Source organism: Myotis lucifugus, unplaced genomic scaffold, assembly GCF_000147115.1.
Source record: "Myotis lucifugus unplaced genomic scaffold, Myoluc2.0 scaffold_35, whole genome shotgun sequence".
NCBI lineage: Eukaryota > Metazoa > Chordata > Mammalia > Chiroptera > Vespertilionidae > Myotis > Myotis lucifugus.
The window spans coordinates 1,448,437-1,466,765 of NW_005871083.1; the positions used below are offsets into that span (position 1 = coordinate 1,448,437).

Here is an 18,329-nt window from a genome sequence, read left to right on the forward strand (position 1 = left end):
ATACACATGGTGTTGGCTTCTTCATCATGGCCTGAAGCTTGGGCTCTCGGGGACCAGAGACCTGGGTTCAATGTCTGACACTGCCCCTCACTAGCTGTGTGACCTTGGACGTGGCACGGAGCTTCTCTGCATCTATGCGGTAGAGGGGAATTGCAGGGCTTGTCAGACTTTGGCAAACAAGACCAGCAGGTCTATAGCGTGATTAAGCTCCAGGAGGCTTCAGGGAGGCAGTGAATCTTCACCAATGAGCAGGGATTAATCTGCCCGGCCTGGGCTGGGGGAGGGCAGGTTAGGGTCCAGGGATGAGCTGTGGAGTGAGGAACGAAGGAGAGATAAACATGACCATGTTAGCTATGTACTGTACAACTAACTGTTAGCGATGATGATGATGATGATGATGATGGTGGTGGTGCTAAATGCCCCGCAGACGGCGCTGTTTGAAGGGATTCTTAGAAGACTGACATTACTATTAATAATGCAGAATGCAGCAAAGAAGACTCTTCCCTCCTCCCCCCATTATTTCAGAGCCCACCTCTGCCTTGAGAGGAAATCTAACTTTTTTTGTTGCTGTTAATCCTCACCCAAGGATATTTTTCCATTGATTTTTAAAGAGAGAGGAAAGGAGGGGAAGAGAGAGAGAAACATCCATGTGAGGGATACACATCAACTGGTTGCCTCCCGAGCGCGCACATGCCCCAAACTGGGGCCGGGGATTGAGCCTGCAACCAAGGTACGTGCCCTTGACTGGAATCGAACCCAGCACCCTTCAGTCCACAGGCTGATGCTCTATCCACTGAGCCAAACAGGCCAGGGCCAAAATCTAACTTTTAAAAATCCTATTAAACGTCTAACACTGGTGAGGCGGAGGAGAGAACCTCCCCTAAATTTAAAACACACTTTATTCAGCACATGCCGTGAGCCATGGCCACGTGCCCCACCTTCCGGGGAAGCAGGTGCCGAGATGTCACGAATCAGGTCTACGGCACTGATGTTGACCAAACGGCCGGGAACCATCGGTACAGATGTAGGTGGTAATTCATGCTGATGCCAATGACCCAGCTCCGATGCCACAGCTGCCATGGAGCTCTGTCTCCTTCCAGGGCTCAGTCCTCGCTGAGTGAACTGGCCCCTGGTGCCCTGGAACTCACCAGCCTGCACTGCATCCGTTCACACTGTTTACCTCGCCAGCCAGACTATGTGCTTCTTGAGGGCTGGAATCGGGGGGGGGGGGGTAAATGTGTAACAACCAATGCTCAAAATAAACTTTGTTTAACCCGCCCTTATTTGTAGGGTTTGCCAGTTGCCCTGGTATGAATACTCCCGCCATGGCCAATTTCCAGCCAGCAACAGGAGGTACTGAACGTGGGGTTTCTGGAAAGACTTGCGCTAGCACACCAAATAACCTCAAGCGCAGAGATAATAGTAAAGTAAAAATTTGGGATATGATGAGTTTTGAGTACTTATTACCTTTCTTTTAAATATGATTTATTTAACTGTAAGTTTTTGTAAGTCAACATTTAGTGATGGCTGTCTAACTGGCTCATGCCTTTCTGAAACTTCAACTAGGGAGCTGGCCCCAGCACACCGCTGGCTGGCACTGAGCCTCGTTCAGCTTCAAGTTCCAGTGGATTCAGTGCTCAAGGAACAGTCATCACCAACAGCCCAGCCGAAGCCCAAGGAGTGTGGACTAAGCAGCCTCTACTCTCAGCATCTCATGCTCATTCTCTCCACAGACTAATGGGGTCCCTGCGGTTATGAGGCCTATGATACTGATGAGGAGACTGAGGCTCAAACCGGATAAGCAACTGGCTCGCAGGCACACAGAAGGCCTGTGGACAGGGCCGATGCGTCTGTCACACTCCGTCTGCTTACCGGTCCTGGCTCATCCAGGCAGTGCCCCCGCCCCCAAAACATCAGGGCAGTCCTGGCCTCCAGCCCCATGTCAGCCAGACTCATTCAGTGAGACACCCCACCCCTAGGACAGCAGCTAACCCCAAAGGCGTAAAGAACTCGACATCCGAGTGAGGCCAAGCACAGATCGGAGTCGTACCCACAAACCGCCCAGAAATCCCAGGAATGAAGTGGTGGCTGGGAGGAGGGAAGAGGACTCCCCAGCAGGCACGTCTTGGGCAGATCCCAGGACTGGGCAGCACCTCTCAGGAAGAGCGTCTGGGTCAGCACCAGACACCCGGGGGTGGGGTGGCAGGCGATCTGGTTCGTTTTCCTGAAACCCTTCTCCACAGGACTAGGGCTGGACGGGAGGAAACAGGCCCCTGGACTCCCCACAGCCAAGGACAGATGGACTGCCGTCTACTTGGTTTGAGAGAAAACCCACCCCACGCACCGTTTTTCCTCCTGTCCCTTTGGCAAAAGGTACTCCCTTATGGGATATATATTGAACAAGAACAATATACAAGAAGGAAACTCATCCAACAGACACTTAATCTACTTTGTGAAAAAAAAAAAAAAAAGAACTAAAAACCAGGTGCATTCAACTCAAGCCAAGAGAATATATCAAGGAAGCCACTCTCCAGGGACTGGGTAATAAATTAATACAGTCTTAAGCTACCCAGCCAGGACTCCAGGGCCCTTTCTCTTTTCTTGCAGGTGTGTGGATGTTTGCCGGGGAACAATGCTCTCGGCAAAGCTTTGGATAAACAGCAGAAAATGCCATCTCCACAGGACAAGGCATCCAGGACTGCCAGAGGCGTGTGGGAAGCATGGCCACTGGGTCAGACCTGGGTTGGAATCCTTGCTCCTCCTCGAAGAAATGCCCAGAAGGGCCCTTCGCCTCCAATTCCTCATGGGCACAACGAGGCCCGGGGTTTCCTCCTCTGGAGGAGGGAGGATGCGAAGATCACTAAAACAGTGGTTCTAGCCCTGGCCGCGTTGGCTCAGTGGATAGAGTGTCGGCCTGTGGACTGAAGGGTCCTGGGTTCTATTCCAGTCAAGGGCACATGCCCGGGTTGTGGGCTCAATCCCCAGTAGAGGGCGTGTGGGAGGCAGCTGACCAATGAATCTCTCTCATCATTGATGTTCCTATCTCTCTATCCCTCTCCCTTCCTTTCTGAAATCAACAAAAATATACATATATATTTTTAAAGTGTAAAATAGTGGTTCTAAAAAGCCCAACAGCAAAGTCCTTGGACCTAGCAGTGTTTAAGGACTGTTTCTCTCCCTTGTCTCCTGGGTGAACCCAGGCTTCGCAGATCATCTCGGCTCCAGCTCCAGGGCTGGCAGCACCTGGACCAGCCGCTTGCCTGAAATGCATGATTCACTGGTACTGGGTGGTATCTGCCAGGATGAGTCACGGCCACTGGGTGTGAACCGAGCTCATAGACACAAGCTCGGGAATTCTATAGCACCAGGCTATGGAATCTCCGCACTGCTTTGCCGGTGAAAATCCCCAGGGCAAGCCCTCGGGTGGCCACGGAGTCCTAGGGAGACGCAAGGGAACAGAACAGTCCGCTCTTGGGAAGGGAAGGAGACAAACAGCAACTAAATAAAGACATGAGGAAAGCAGCCCTGGGAATGGGGCAGGGCAGCTGAGCAGAGGTCAGGGTAGGACCACTCTGGTCAGGATGGACAGTGGGGTCCCGCTGAGATCTCCAGGAAAGGGAACTCGGGCAGCAGGAACAGTGAGGACAGAGGCTTAGAGGTGGTCACAGGACACAGGTGGTCTCAGCATGACCCAGGACAGGTGGAAAGAGGGAAAAACGGGGTCACAGAGGCAGGTGGGACAGGTGGCCAGGGGCCTTGAAGGCCATGACAAAGACAAGCATGGGGGTGGAGGAAGAAGCTGATGGTGACAGGGTCTGGTTTATGATCTGAAAGCCCGTCAGCATGCACCAAGGTAGACAAAGCTCACAGGCATAACGCTGAACAAAAGAAGCCAGACTCCAGTGATTAAACATGCGTGGTGCATCATGTGAAGTTCAAAACCAGAAATCCAACCTAGGTGGCAGGGGGAGGGGGGTGGGCGAATGAGGGGGGAGGGGAGTGGTCAGGCCTGCAGCTTGATCTGGGGTCCTAGCATGTACATATGCACTTCGAAAAAAGGCATCTGCCAGTACAGGAATGAGCGTGCGGTCCTCTCTCTGGCTTCTGTTTGAAGGATGGACCAAGAGCAGCGTGAGTGGCTGCAAGGGGAACACCATTATGCAAGAGAGACTCCTCAAGGATTCTCCCCAGGAGTCTCGGAGCTGAGACAAGTCTGGAGCCCGGGCTCCGGCAGGACAGCGCTTCAAAGCGAACTGACTTGCTGGAGCCCAGATAAAGCCCTGCGGCTGGCCGGGGCTGCCCACTTGGACCAGACACCCACTCTCCCAGACAGGGCCCAGTTCATCCCACGTCTGAGAGGGCACTTTGTCCAGCGATGCCAAAGCTCAAAATATCTCCAGTCCCAGCGAAGCCCAGGTCTTGAAGGTTTCTGGGAATAAACAACGTTTTCAGCTGCCCTGCGCTTCTGCCCGGAGAACAGACTGGCTGTGTTGGGAGCCGGTGTGGGGCAGGAGGGAGGGAGAGGGTGGTAGCAGATAATACACGTACACGCATCTGTATGTTGAATGTTATCCCGGAAACAACGCGTTCTTTCGGAGGGGACACCCAGGGTACAAATAGACATCCTTCGAGAGCTCCTGTGCACACAGGGAGACTAAACACGCTGGGAAGGAAGATGCCGGCAACCTCAGGACACGTGCTGAGCTTTTTCCCGGGAGAAAGACTTACGGATCCGCCAACAACTTGTTCTCAAGGGGCTCCTGACTCTGGCGCTCACTTTAGCTCCCAAGCCACTCACTGCTTTCTCACCATGTGACTTCTCTCCGTCACACCAGGCCCCGTAAGCAGAACCTTCCGCACAGCTTCCCATCTACCCACCCCCCAGTTCCCCCACCCCCCACCCCCCACCTGTGTCAGGCCCCGGGCAAAGTCTTCATCAGCTTTCTAGTAGGTCTCACATCTGAGTCTGCGCCAGAAAGTGCTGGAAGCCTCATTAAAACACAGATCACTGGCCACACTGATTCAGGGGGTCTGGGGAGCGGCCTGGGAATCTGCATTTCTGGTGCGTTCCCCATGTGCTGCTGTGTCCCGCCAGCTCGAGTAGGACCCCACTTTGAGAACTGCTACTCCAGATTACACCAGCCTCTCAAACCTCCTCAGGCCCTCCTTAATCCAGGAGTTCCCAAACTGTACCCTTGGCACACCCTCTTCCCAATCTTGTCCAGCTTCACTGTCTCCTTGTACAGGCACATGTTCTGTGTTTTTATTCAAGTTGGCCCACTCTGAGGGTTCAAAAATGTTTACTTATAGAAGGTAGCTTTCCTTCTCCACCACTTGCAGAGAATTTGACCACTTCTGCCTTGAACGGAAGCAGGAATCAAATTAAACACAATGAAAACAGAACAAAGTGAGACCTCCCAGCTGGGCCCTGATACTGGCCAGAGGCTGTCGGAGAGAATGTCTCTTTGTTGGAAAGGGAGATGTTGGGGGCGGGGGCCGGGGGGGGGGGCATTAGTGACTGAGGGCACCACCTGAAACCCTGGCCTTGCTATACGCAGAAGGATTGGTGAGCTTTGCTGCTGTGCCAACGCTCGGTCACCGAGGGCAGTGGTCGGCAAACCGCGGCTCGTGAGCCACATGCGGCTCTTTGGCCCCTTGAGTGTGGCTCTTCCACAAAATACCGGGCTCTTCCACAAAATACAGACTTCTGTGCATGGGCCACGAAGTTTCAATCGCACTGTACATGCGCGCCTGCACATGGTATTTTGTGGAAGAGCCACACTCAAGGGGGCAAAGAGCACATGTGGCTCGCGAGCCGCGGTTTGCCGACCACAGACCTGGGGGACCAGCCGGGATGGGATGCTCACAATTTGGGGGACACTACTCATTCCACAGTGATGTGTTCTCAAGTGAAACCACCACCCTGATACACTCCTAGCCCTGCAACCGGTGGCAGGGGATCCAAACTCAGTAGAGCTCACCCCATTCGCAGGGCAGACCCTCGCTGTTCCTGAATCTGACCCTGAACTCAGCCACTCGGAACGTCTTGTCTTTCTCCCTGGGTGCCAGGCCTTCTCCTACCCCCGGGCCTTTGCACACACACATGGTACCTCCACTTGGGGCACCCTCGCCAGCACCCCACCCGCTATCACCTTTCCCTGCCAGAGAACATTGCCTCTTTGGTCTGGAAAGATTTCTCGGGCTCTGATCAAGTCAGCGGGATGCCAGCTAGAGAGTTCTGGGTGGGCTTTTTCCAATTCGCAGGAACGCTGGGGCAGGGTCCATTCCAGGACCACTTGACTGCAAGTGAGATGGAAGCTCGAGCCCTGGCCGGTAGGGCTCAGCTGGTTGAGCAGCGCACTGTGCACTGAAAGGTCGCCCGCTCGATTCCCAGTCAGGGCGCACGCCCAGAAGGCGGGTTTGGTCCCAGGTCGGAGTGCCTGCGGGAGGCAACTGAGTGATGTTTCTCTCTCTCTCTCCCTCTCCCTTCCTCTCTCTTGAAAATCAATTTTAAAAAAATTAAAGAAAGGGAAGCTCGATTCTTTTTCCAGCTTGGGATATTGTCATTCTGCATTCACGATGGGACACAATCCAGACATTCAGATTGAAAATGTGGGATTTCATAATTTATAATATTTTTTAAATGATGATCCAGAAGTTGCATAATCCTCTCCTTTCCCCCCGAATCTGTGGTTTCTGTCTAAGCTGACAGAGCACTTGAGACAATGGAGAAGATAAATCTCCTTCAGGCTGAATCACGAGAGACGGTCTGTCCTCACAGCCTTGAAAGGGGGGTGTCTGTCTGCGAGTGCCCACAGGGGCACAGCCTGGGGGACAAAGCCAGGTGCTGCTGTGACCCTGGGTGGAACGCTAACACTTCTCCCAAAACACCCGGATGCCAGATTTCCCTGCACCCAGGGCAGAGGGCCTCGACCAATTCTGAGAGGACCTGAGTTGATGCTTCTTTAAGAAGGGAGTCAAGAAAAGAGAACATGGTTCCTCAATAGGTTCACGTGACCCAGCAATTCCACTCCTGGGTGTGGACCCAAAACAGGTGTTTAAAATAAGTGTTTAATCAAAAACATGTACACAACTGTTCATAGCAGCATCATTCACAATAGCCAAAATGTGGAAACATCCCAAACTTCCAACAACAGAAGAATGGAGAAACGAAATGCAGTCTAGCCACACGCAATGGCATATTACTCAACCATGAAAAGGAATGAAGCCCTGACACACCACAACATGGATGAACCTGGACAACATCATACTAAGCAAAAGAATCCAGTCACAGAGGGCCACACGTGTATGAAATGCCAAGACTAGTAGATCCATGGAGACAGAAGGTAGATCAGTAGCTCCCAGAGGCTGGGGAGGAGAGGAGGGGAGTGACTGCTAGTAATGACTATGAGGGCTCCTTTTGGGGTCATGAAAATGTTCTGGAATTAGATCGTGGGGGTGTTGGCACAACATTGCGAGTGTACTAAATGTCACCGATCTGTACACTTTAGAATGGTCAATAGGGTAGCTTTTACGTTTATGCCGGTTTTACCACAATAAAACCACTTTATTTCCAAGGGAAAGAGAAAGAGAAAAGGGCATGGCTGGCCCTCCCAACCACCACCCAGACCTGCCCGGCCCTCCCTGTTCCAGAACAAAGCGTGTTCCATGTGAGGGGTCCCAGACCCCCGTCCCATGAAGGCCTGAGAGTCTATCAGCTCAAGGAACCGAAGATGAAATGAAGCGATGCCTGTGTTGTACTTTCCTTTCTTGACAAGCCGTCAGCCCCTTTGAGTGATGCTGGTTTGCACATCTGGGACTGATCAAAAACCAGTGAGTTTGCAAAAGAAAAAAGGGAAAAAAGCCTCGTAGGTTGGGAGCAAGCAGACACAGAGGCACCTCCCATGCATAGTAAATTACACTGGTGACAGAGAAAAGAAATGTTCCAGCTCCCGCAAGGCCAAAGGGGTCAGCGCTGGGGGTCCTGCCTCTGAAAGCCAGTTTTCACATGCAACTGACTAAAGGCAACTGAGTCGAGGCCGGATAGCCCGCGGGGGGCGTTTGAGGGAGGGGTGAAATGCGGGAGCTCCCAGAGGCCTCGAGCTCGTCTGCCAGGACTCCATTCCCGCCCCCAGACAGCCAGCTCTTCTCTCGCATCTGGAAACAGGACTCTGGGAGCCAATATTGACCTGGGTCCCGGGGCAGGGCTCTCTGCACTGAGAGCAGTACCTGTTGGCAGAGTGGAGCCCAAGCCCCCATGTAGTGCGTCCCCTTTCCAGACCCACCCCTAACCCAGGCAGGGACCTCGATCCCAGTGGCAGGAGAAGCCTTGACGAGCAGCAGGCTCTGCTGGGACAGCCCAGTGGCTCACCACTGGATGAGCATTTCCTTCCAGAATCTGGGGCAGGACCCAGCCAGGATGGCAGCTCTCCCCGGCCCTGGCTGTGTCATGCTGGGTACATGCCTCAATCACTCCAAGCCCCAAATTTCCTCCTGGTCAAGAGGAGGACGGGCCAGTGCCCACCTCATAAAAATGTCAGTGAGGTCATCCATGTAAAACCCTGGGCATGGCTGGCCCATAGTGCTGGGTAAATGTCAGGCTGCTATGATTATAAATGTTATTATTACTGTTCCAACTCCTACATCTTAAGAGACTCTGTAAAAATCAAAATGACCCTCTTCATTCTCCTCCCGGGGTGCACCGTCAGGGACTTGAGGCTTGGGATCAACTTGGCTGACAGCGGTTTTACCTGGAGCCCCTCCCAGACAAAGCAACACCTTGTGTGATGGTCCGGCCCAGAGGTGGAGTTGGGGGTTGAGCAGAGAATTATCTTAAAGGAGTCAGGACCCAGGGGTTAAGTGGGGTCTGCAGCTAGACAGACCTGGGGGTGACAGCAAGGCACACCTGCGAGAGGACCTTGGCATGCACTTCACCTCTTTGAGCCTTGGTTTTCTCACCTGTGAAATGGGCATCAAGAGGCCTGCTGCCCAGGTGTGTTGCAGGGATGATACAGGGCCTCATACCTGTTACACTAGCAGTACAGCCCCCACACCTTCTGCTCCTCCCATGTGAAAATAGTCAGATCAGAGGCAGAAGCAGAAAGGCAGGTACACAAAACACAAAGAGCCCTCTCAGTCTATTTGGGGAAGGGGACCTGCCCCTCGTCTTTTTCTGCAGGACCTGTCAGACTTTACACCCTAGATGCCCTGGCCCAGCTGGGGCTCGAATGCTCAAGGTAAAAACTCACAAACCCACTCTGTATTGCAAGGCAAGCTGGGTATTTGCACAGCCCCCACCCCCCAGTTGCTTCTCTCAACCAGAGCAGCTACTCACCTTTTGGCTCAAAGATGCCCAATTCAAGTTAGACTTCAATGAGCAGGCGTCGGCTAAGCCCTTTCTGGCCTGTCCACCAGCCTAGCACTTGGCAAGGGAGGCTCTGGGGATGCCCACATGAGGGGCTGGCCCTGGTTCTGTCCATCTAGGGCAGCCCATCTCCCCGGGACTGCAGAACCGAGCCCCCAGCTCTCAGCAGAATCCTCCCCACACAAGGAGTTTATGCAGATGCCCACTCCAGCTGAAGGTCCCCAGGAACGCGCTCGGAACCTGCAAGAACGCTGACATGCCCCAGGCCTGGGGTCATCCCCGGCCACCGGGAGCTTTGGGGGCAGAGAGAGCTGGGTTTCAGCCCTGGCTCTGCCGGAACAACTCACTTCACCTCTCTAATCCCCAGGGTCTTCATCTGAAATATGAGAAGAGGAAGGCTACCTAGAGGTTTGTTGCAATTGAAACAACATAAAGGGGTGTGGTCCTGCAAACTGTGGAGCAAAATGCACACACCGTTAGTATCAGCCCCGCGTCCTCACGTGCATAAACACATTCCACCTCCTGCCACCTCCACACGATCAGCTTCCCATTGACGGACGCCCCGCGGGTACACAGGCGCACAACAAATGCCGGCGAACGGCACCGGACTGGACGGCAAGGGCACACAGCCTCCCGGAGCACGAGCTGCAGCCAGACTGGCTTTGAGTCCCGGCTCCCTCCCTCCCTGGCTGTGGTCTCGGGCCACTGACTTGCCCTCGACTAGCCTCAGTGTCTCCAGCTGTGAAAAGGCGAGCCGCTGAGCCCGGTGCTGGGATGCAGGTACACCGTTAAGTGCGTGCACACGGCAAGCCCTAAGAGCTGGCATCTGCCCTGGATACTTCAACTCGGAGATGAGGGGAACGGATCAAAGCTTGGAGCAAGGAAAGGACTCGAAGCCACACTTACCGCCCTGGGCTCCAATCACCGGCTCGTAGGCTTCTCCCGCAGCGGCCGCAGCGGTGGCAGCGACAGCGGCAGCGGCGGCGGCACTGGCAGCGCGGACACAGCGGGACAGGCCGGTCGCAGGACACGGGACTCGCCGGCAGCCGAAGGAAGCTGTGGATGCGGGGACCCAGAGCGCGGCTTCTTGTACGCTGCCCCTTCGCCCGGAGGCCCCGCCCCCCCGGGGCCGGCGGAGCTGATAGGGCCGCACCCCGCCCCTCAGGCCCCGCCCCCGCCCGCCCCTCCCCGCGAGCCCAGTGAACCCCACCGCGTCCGGGACCACCCGCACCCTAAGAGCTGGGTTTGAGAAGAGCACGCGCTCAGTTTCCTCGTCGTGACCATAAAAGTATCGGTTCCATTGAGCGCTCACGAGGGGCCCGGCGCGGTGCCAAGCGCTTTCCACTAGAGGTTTGCAAATTTACCAAAATGCCTTCTCTGCTGGAAAAAGGGAATAGGGAGGTGACCTCCCGGGATTGTAGGAATAAAATCCGGAAGGGCGTGGGCTCCGTAAACTGTGGCACAGAATACACACTTGCTATATTTACTCCCATCCTCTGCACATGGGTAGAACTTCGCGCATGCCACCCCGACTCAGTGTCAATGTCTCTGCCTCTGTCTTCTCTCTCCGTGTCTGTCTCCTCTCTGTCTCTGCCACTCTTTCCCTCCCTTCCCCATCCTTCCCTCTTTCTCGCTCTCTCTTCTCAAAGTGCAAATGAAGAAACGAAGACTAGGAGATGATACTGGGTGAGAGCAGTAAAACCCCTCACCCGTGTTCTAGGCTGAGCGCCTTTACCTTCATTATCCAAATACATGTTCACAGGAATCCCTGAGATGGAGATTATCCCATTTCACAGATTTAGCAACTGAGACCTGGAGAAGAGAGTCCTATAGCTAGGGGGCAGCAGCACTGGTTCAAACTCGGCTCTTACTACTGTAACAAAACAATTTGGAGCCAAGAAGGAATAGAAGCATGTAAGCCCAAGGAGAATAAACAAGGCTGGAGAAGCTGAAGGGCTCGCTCTCTGTGCTTCCCACTCAGTCACATAGTGTGGCCCTACTGTGTGCCAGCACACAGGAGGAGCCTGTCCCCCTGCTGCATGAAGACATCGGAATCAGCTCATTCATCACTCATACCTTTGCCACTCCCACTGAATCACTCGCACCAGCCCCTGTGCTATGCAGTGGAGAGCAGGCTCAGATAAGACCCCTCTGGGATCTCAGGGCCTGGGGCGCCCAGATGGGTCAGAGCTTACAGGGGAATACAGATGGGGAACGACTAGGGCAGGGATGAGGGACGGAGATGCCTCGGTGACTGGTGGGGCGTGTGTGACACGGATTCAGAAAGCTGGAAACTCTTGCCTAAGATTTTGGTGCAGCTCAAATGCAGATAAAGAACAATGTAGACATCCTCTGTTACCTTTTTTCATTTCTTTTACTTTTCTTCTCTCAGTTTTTGAAACATCATTCTCAGCTTGACACTCAATCATTCAATACTTATTAAGCACCTATGTACTGGGCTCTGATCCAAGCATCGATGTATCCAGGGGTGAACCAACTTGTTCGAGAACCACAGTCCTCACTTTGACAAAGGGCAAAGCTTGGACTATTAACAGATGCCTCTCAGGTACCTGGCCCCATATGCAGCATCCTGTCCCCCCACAACAATCCTCTGAGGCTGTAATCATCAGGAAACTGGGCACAGAGGGTGTAAGTAACTTTCCTCAGGCCACACAGCTCCCAAGTGGAGGAACCGGGATTTGAACTCACACTCCTACCCACTGAACTGCCACCACCTTGTGTACCATTAAGCTTTGGGTACAGCCCGGCCCATGTGGCTCAGTGGTTGAGCATCAATCAGGAGGTCATTGTTCGATTCCCAGTTGGGGCATATGCCTGGGATTCGGGCTCAATCCCCAGTAGGGGGCATGCAGGAGGCAGCTGATCAATGATTCTCTCTCATCATTGATATTTCTATCTCTCCCTCTCCTTTCCTCTCAGAAATAAATAAAAATCTATTTTTTAAAAATTAAAGCAATTCTTTATAAAACAAGCAAACACATGTCTTGGGTACAGGGGAATGCAATAAGCTGGGTCTCCGGGCCAGCAGAGGGGAAGGAAAGCTTCACAGGATCTAACTTCTCATGGGCACACCATTGGCGGGGCGGGGGTGGGGTGGGGTGGGGTTAATACTGAAATATTCACACTCTAACTCGGACCTCCACCTCCATAATGATGCTTTTTATGGCAACTCTGCAGGCTCCTTGCTGACCCAGGATAGCTCTGCAGACACTCTTCCCACTGGCAGAGCTGCAAGCTGAGGGCACTAAACAATGTCGTTCCCCAGCCAGGCTCCCAACTCCCCTCTGGCCTGGCAGCCACTGCTCCAGCACCCTGCACACCACAGAACCTTCCAGACCCCCACCCTCTTCTGTCCCTCAGTTTCTTCTTGCCTCTCCCTCTGTGGTCTTCTCCTCATCTGCCTCGCTGCTTCTGTCTACCCCACTGAGCCTCCCTGGCCTGGCATCTGGCTATGCCCACCCCTGCCTGCTGACTTCAGCGAGCACATACATGTGCCAGGCGCTGTCCTGGGGGCTTCACCGGCAGCAGCCTGTGAACCTCTCACCACCCAGTGAGGGAAGTGGCTATTGTTGGCCTTGTTTTATACATGGGGAAACTGAGGCTCAGGCAGATGAAGATACTTGCCCAGCGTCACTTGGCTACTGAGACATGGGGTTGGGACTCCACCGCAGGCAGTCCAAGCCCAGTGCCCATGACCTTGACCTCTAGACCAGGTGGCCTGAAGGGATTAGGGAGTTTGGGTTTGCTGTAGTGTGAACCCATTGGGCATTTCTGAGATATTTTGCATCTCTCTTTAATAGCCCAGTTGGGCTAGCATTTCTCAAATGGGATGTTATGGTTATTACTGCTGTGTAACAAATTATTCCTAAACATAGTGGCTTTAAACAACCACTCTACTTTGCTGATAGTTTTGTAGGTCAGGAATTTGGGACAGGCCCAGTTGGATGGTTCTTCCTTGAGGGTCTCTCTCGAGGTTGGAGTCAGATGTTGGCTGGGGCTGCAGACATCCGAAGGCTGGACTGAGCTGGGCCTCCGAGCTGGTTCACCCATGTGGTGGGGTGCGTGGCCCTTTATGACCTGTCATTGGAAATCATAGAGTGTCACTCTGCCATACCCTTGGTCAAAGCACAGAGTCTGCCTCGGGTCAAGGAGAGAGGACATAAAGTGCACCCCTCAACAGGTAGAGATCAAAGAATTTGTAGACAAGATACATAAAAACACACAGCTCAGTGCCTGGCACGGAGCACTCAATAAAAGACAATTCACCCTTCATAGGGGGCCAAGTTAGTCCAGCGGAAGGAGCACTGTGTTTGCGTCTAGACAGATGAGTTTGAATCCTAACTCCACCAGCCACCAGCTGTTCAAGTGACCTGACCTCTCTGAGTGACAATTGCCTCCCAGGCGGGATCACCCTCGGGGCAGACTGAGTCCGTAGTTCACACAAACACTCCATCCATGCTTTTGTTCCGGCCCTCCGGTCCAGTTTAAGAACCCATTGTGGCCCTCGAGTCAAAAAGTTTGCCCACCCCTGGTCTAGACAGATGAGTTTGAATCCTAACTCCAGCTGTTCAAGTGACCTGACCTCTCTGAGTGACAATTGCCTCCCAGGCGGGATCACCCTCGGGGCAGACTGAGTCCGTAGCTTGCTGGTTGCTGCCATTGTCTGGAACCAGTCGGGCTGGGTTCCGATCCTGACTTCTCCACTTCCAAGCTGTTGGCCTTGTGTTCGGCTCCCCATCTGTAAAATGGCAATGGCCTCTTTCTCAACTAGGGCTGTTATTAAAATATTAAATGGTTTATATACAGAAAATAATTAGAAAAATTAGAATAATACCTGCACATAGCAAGTATTAGTTAATATCGTTGTTAATAGAGCCAACAGAATAAAGAGACAGAAAAGTTTAACTTTAATCAACTTTTCCATCACTGTGTAATCTTAGCTTTCCAAAAATCCACAGTTGACTTGGAATAAGATGGTGTGTCATGGGCAACATCGGCTCCTGGGAGGTCCTGGATGGGAAGGGACCAAGATGCACCCAAGGATCTTCATGGGAAGGGACTGGCCACTGACATCCTTGGAAATCCCAGCAAAGGGATCTCCCTGTTTGCTTCCCAGGCAGGAATGAAGTCATGGAGAGTTTGAGACGAAGGAAAAGGTCCTTCTGAAAACCGTAACGAAGCCCAACCTGAATAAAGGAACATGTGGGCCTGGTCATGACCTCCTAGAGAGGTTCCACCCCTCTGCCAACGGCTCTCTCGAAACCAAGGTGGGCTGACGGCAGGACCACACACGTCGTGAGTGCAGAATGGGGGGGGGGGGGGCTGCACAGGTGCTCTGAAGGTTTAATCATTTGAAGCAAAGATCAAGGTCTTTCTTTCCTATCTCACTGTGGGTGTCACGGGGCTGGTGTCACTTTCATACCCTTGATCAGATCACAGAGTCTGCCTGGGGGCAGCGGGGAAGATGGCACCAACCTCTTCCTCGCCACTTGTTTTCCCCGGAGGCTCTTGAGCTGGACATCGAGAGCCGTGGCCGGGGAGTGCCAGCTTCTCGTTTGTTCCTGACCCGCCCATTCAGCAGCTGCAGCCTCCATTCGGCTTCAAAGACCATGAAGACGCTGAGCCAAGGAGACACGGGGCATCGTTCTGTGATGAGCATGGCTTAGAAAGAGGAACCACAAGGAAAAGAAAGATGGTGGCACCTCTGCACGGACCGACGCCCATCGTGTGGTCCTCCGGGGTCTCAGGGGGAAGGGTTTGCCTGATTGTTGGAAGGTACTGATGGGCTAAAGTTGTGAGTAACAAAAACACGCTCAGGTTAGTGCAAGCAGAGGAGGAGCTTCTGGGTAGGATGCTGGGTCATTGTGGAATCCAAGGGCAATCAAGACCCTCAAAGAACTAAAATTACAAGAATAAAATAAAACAAAACAGAAAAGAACTTGCATTAGTCCTAGAAGGGAGCCGGGCATCCTGGCAGGACCATGTATGTCCCCCTCAGTATAGGGGTCCCTTCCTTCTCCCCCCGCAGCCAGGCCTCACCTATTCCCCGTGGACATGACCCTCCCACCAGCATGGGGGTTCATGGGGGCCAGCACAGGCTGCGCCCAGCCATATCCCGGTTCTAACTTCCTAACAGGAGACGCTAATTGGCCCCGTGAGGAGAGATGTCTACCCCTGGTCAGTCAAATGAGACCAAGGGGACACAGCCAGGCGACATGAACGTGATGGCGAGGCGCTGCACATTGCAGACACACCCAAAGGCCAGATGGATGGGGATGATCCACTGCAAAGAATCTGTAGGAACAGCTGGCAAAAGGCTCAGGAGACGGGGGGACAGTAGCTTAAGGTAAAGCTGAAGCAGACTTCATCGTGTCCCATGCATGTCCCTAGGAGCCCCACCCATGTCCATGCACAAACCTGACTTCCACACCTACATCTGTGGAGGCTGCGCCTGAGCTGTCAGAACCTACCTAGCCCACAAGCTTGGCGTCCCCAAAGTGCCTAGGGCATCAGCTAACAACGGCTAACAGGGTTGAGGATCTAAATATCTCAGCTGAGAAGCTTCAGAAAAATTCTCCAGTCTGCCACGTGGTAGCTGCCTTAATGATGCTCTGTTTATCAGCTTCCTTCTCTCCCTGTCTCACTAATCTACCTCTTTCCTCTATTCCTTGCACCTCTCAGATACACCGCCTGCCCTCAAAACCTCAGGACAGCGCCTGCTTCTGGAAACCAAAACTGAGACAAGGACCCTGAAGTTCGGGGATCGGGTCCCAGGCATCACTCTATCCTCCTGGGATACCTGTGCATTCATTCATTCATCTATCCATAGAATATGTATTGAGCATATACTTCATGCCATGGCACATGTGGACAAGTATAGGAGAAAAATAGTAAAGAACTGACAAGGTCTAACCAGCCATATAAAGCGAGGAAGGCTTTTTACAAGAAGAGTTTGGTAAGCTCGGGCTTAGCTGTGGAATTATTTAACTATATAAAAAAATATGACTCATGTAGGAAAAGTGGACACCAAATCCCAGAATATGATGGGCACCCTCTTAAAGTTTGAGAGAGGTGGTTTGGGACAAGTTAAAGAAACTCTTCATCCAACAGTGAATAGCAAATGTGCCCAACTCGAGTTATCCCACAAGAAATAATACAAGCAGAAAATGTCAATAGGTTTTTAAAAATAAATGAATGCTGGAGTTCACTTTTGATTCTACTTGATGACATTTACTGAGGCCGTTCTTTGGACCAGGCTTTCTGGAAAAAAAGAGATGAATAAGGCAGACAGGAGATAAGCCTTTTAATGGCGGGACCCTGAGTGAACGATCAATGCAGCCCTCTGTGCTGAGTGCAATAACAGAGGCATCAGATGGTTCCAAGGAGCCCAGGAGAGGGGCGGTGTCAGCACCGAGGGGTGCACTGCGGCGTCACAGACGTGAGCAGGGCCAGTGCATTAACCGGGACTCCTTTGTTGCTTGTTACAGAAACTTAACTAGGACAGACTACAGAAGAAAGAGGCAATATGTCGGCTTCTATAAGTGGGAAGTCAGGAGAGGAACTTCGGCACACCTGGGTCCAGGACCTCAAAGAGATGGCCACACCTTCTTCTGGCCCCTCCCCTGACTTCCTGGCCCCTCTCTGGGTTCTGCCTGGCTCCCTCCTGTTACTCCTCCAACAGAGGAGGTTGCCACTGATAGCCACAATTCAACCCTGCCCAGCTCAGTGACTCAGCAGGCTGGCACCTCCCACCTGGCTATATATCCTATATAATAAAAGCCTAACATGCAAATCAACCAAACGGTGGAGCGACTGGCAGAACGACCAGTCGCTATGATGCACACTGACCACCAGGGGGCAGACGCTCAACGCAGGAGCTGCCCCCAGCCCACAGGCCCCATGCCAGCCAAGACAGGTGCGAGCCCCCCGATTGCCCCACTGGTCACCACACAGAGGGAGGCAACTGGCGGCGGCGGTAGGGGGCAGGGCCAACGAGTGGGTGGCACCAAGCTGGCTAAGGTGGGTGCCAGCAGGGGCCCCCTGATTGCCCTGCTGGTTGCCCCATAGATTGGCCCTGATCTCCAGCCAGGCCTAGGGACCCTACCCATGCATGAATTTCATGCACTGGGCCTCTAGTTGAGAAATAAAACCCCAGAGAAAGACCTGATTGGCCTGGCCCAGGCCACATGCCCACTCTGGCAGATGCCTTCATGCCCGTCCTGGTCCTCTAACCATGATGGCTGGGTACACGGCAGCTTGACTCCCAGCTGCCAGCATATGTGTGCCTTGGCCTCAGAGCTTATTCTGAGCACAGGACTTTGGGGCAGGCCAAAAGCAACATGGAATTACACCCCGCAGAGCAGCACCCACAGATATCAAGAACTGCAGTACAGATACCCCAACCTCCTCACCTCTCAGGCGAGACAACACTGGCTCCCAGAGCCCCAGGGGATTACACTGCAGGGATCACAGTGGTAGCTGGGCAACAGCCATACATTATTAAGTTCTTCCTGTCCCGTCTCACTTACCCTCCTCCTGGTATTTCTGGGGTCATCCTGTCTCAGAGTCTGTTTGGGGGGAACCCAAAGCAAGACCCCCAGCCATGCCAGCTGCCTGTGGGGGGGAAGGGACCTCAGCATGGGCTAACCTGGCGCACCCACCAGCCAGGGCAGCAAGAGTCTGTGACAGGAGTGGGTGGAAAGGGGGCCAGGCAGAGAGACAGCCACGACAGATGGGTCTAGATGGGCGATCAGGAGACTTGTCGGGGCTCTCTCAGCGGAGGGCAGCGAATGCAAAGACCAGAAGCCGGGACCTCGGCGTGTGCAGGCAGGGACCGTCACGGGGAGGTGAGAGCCTTACGCAATGCAGACTTCAACCTGGAGGGAGAGAGTTGGGAGCCCCCAAAAAGCAAGCCTCCCTAATTGTGGGCATCCATGGGGAGGCG

The 18,329-nt window shown here is 53.3% G+C and overlaps 1 protein-coding gene across 1 annotated transcript in view; it reads right to left on the reverse strand.

Annotated features, from left to right (window-relative positions):
* Nucleotides 1-10,304, reverse strand: part of CRISPLD2 (cysteine rich secretory protein LCCL domain containing 2) — a 65,534-nt gene extending 55,230 nt beyond the window's left edge. The window contains exon 1 of the mRNA XM_006087017.3: nt 10,271-10,304. The gene's annotated coding sequence lies outside the window, so the exon portion shown is untranslated. The remainder of the gene's footprint in view (nt 1-10,270) is intronic.
* Between the last annotated feature and the right edge of the window lie 8,025 nt (nt 10,305-18,329).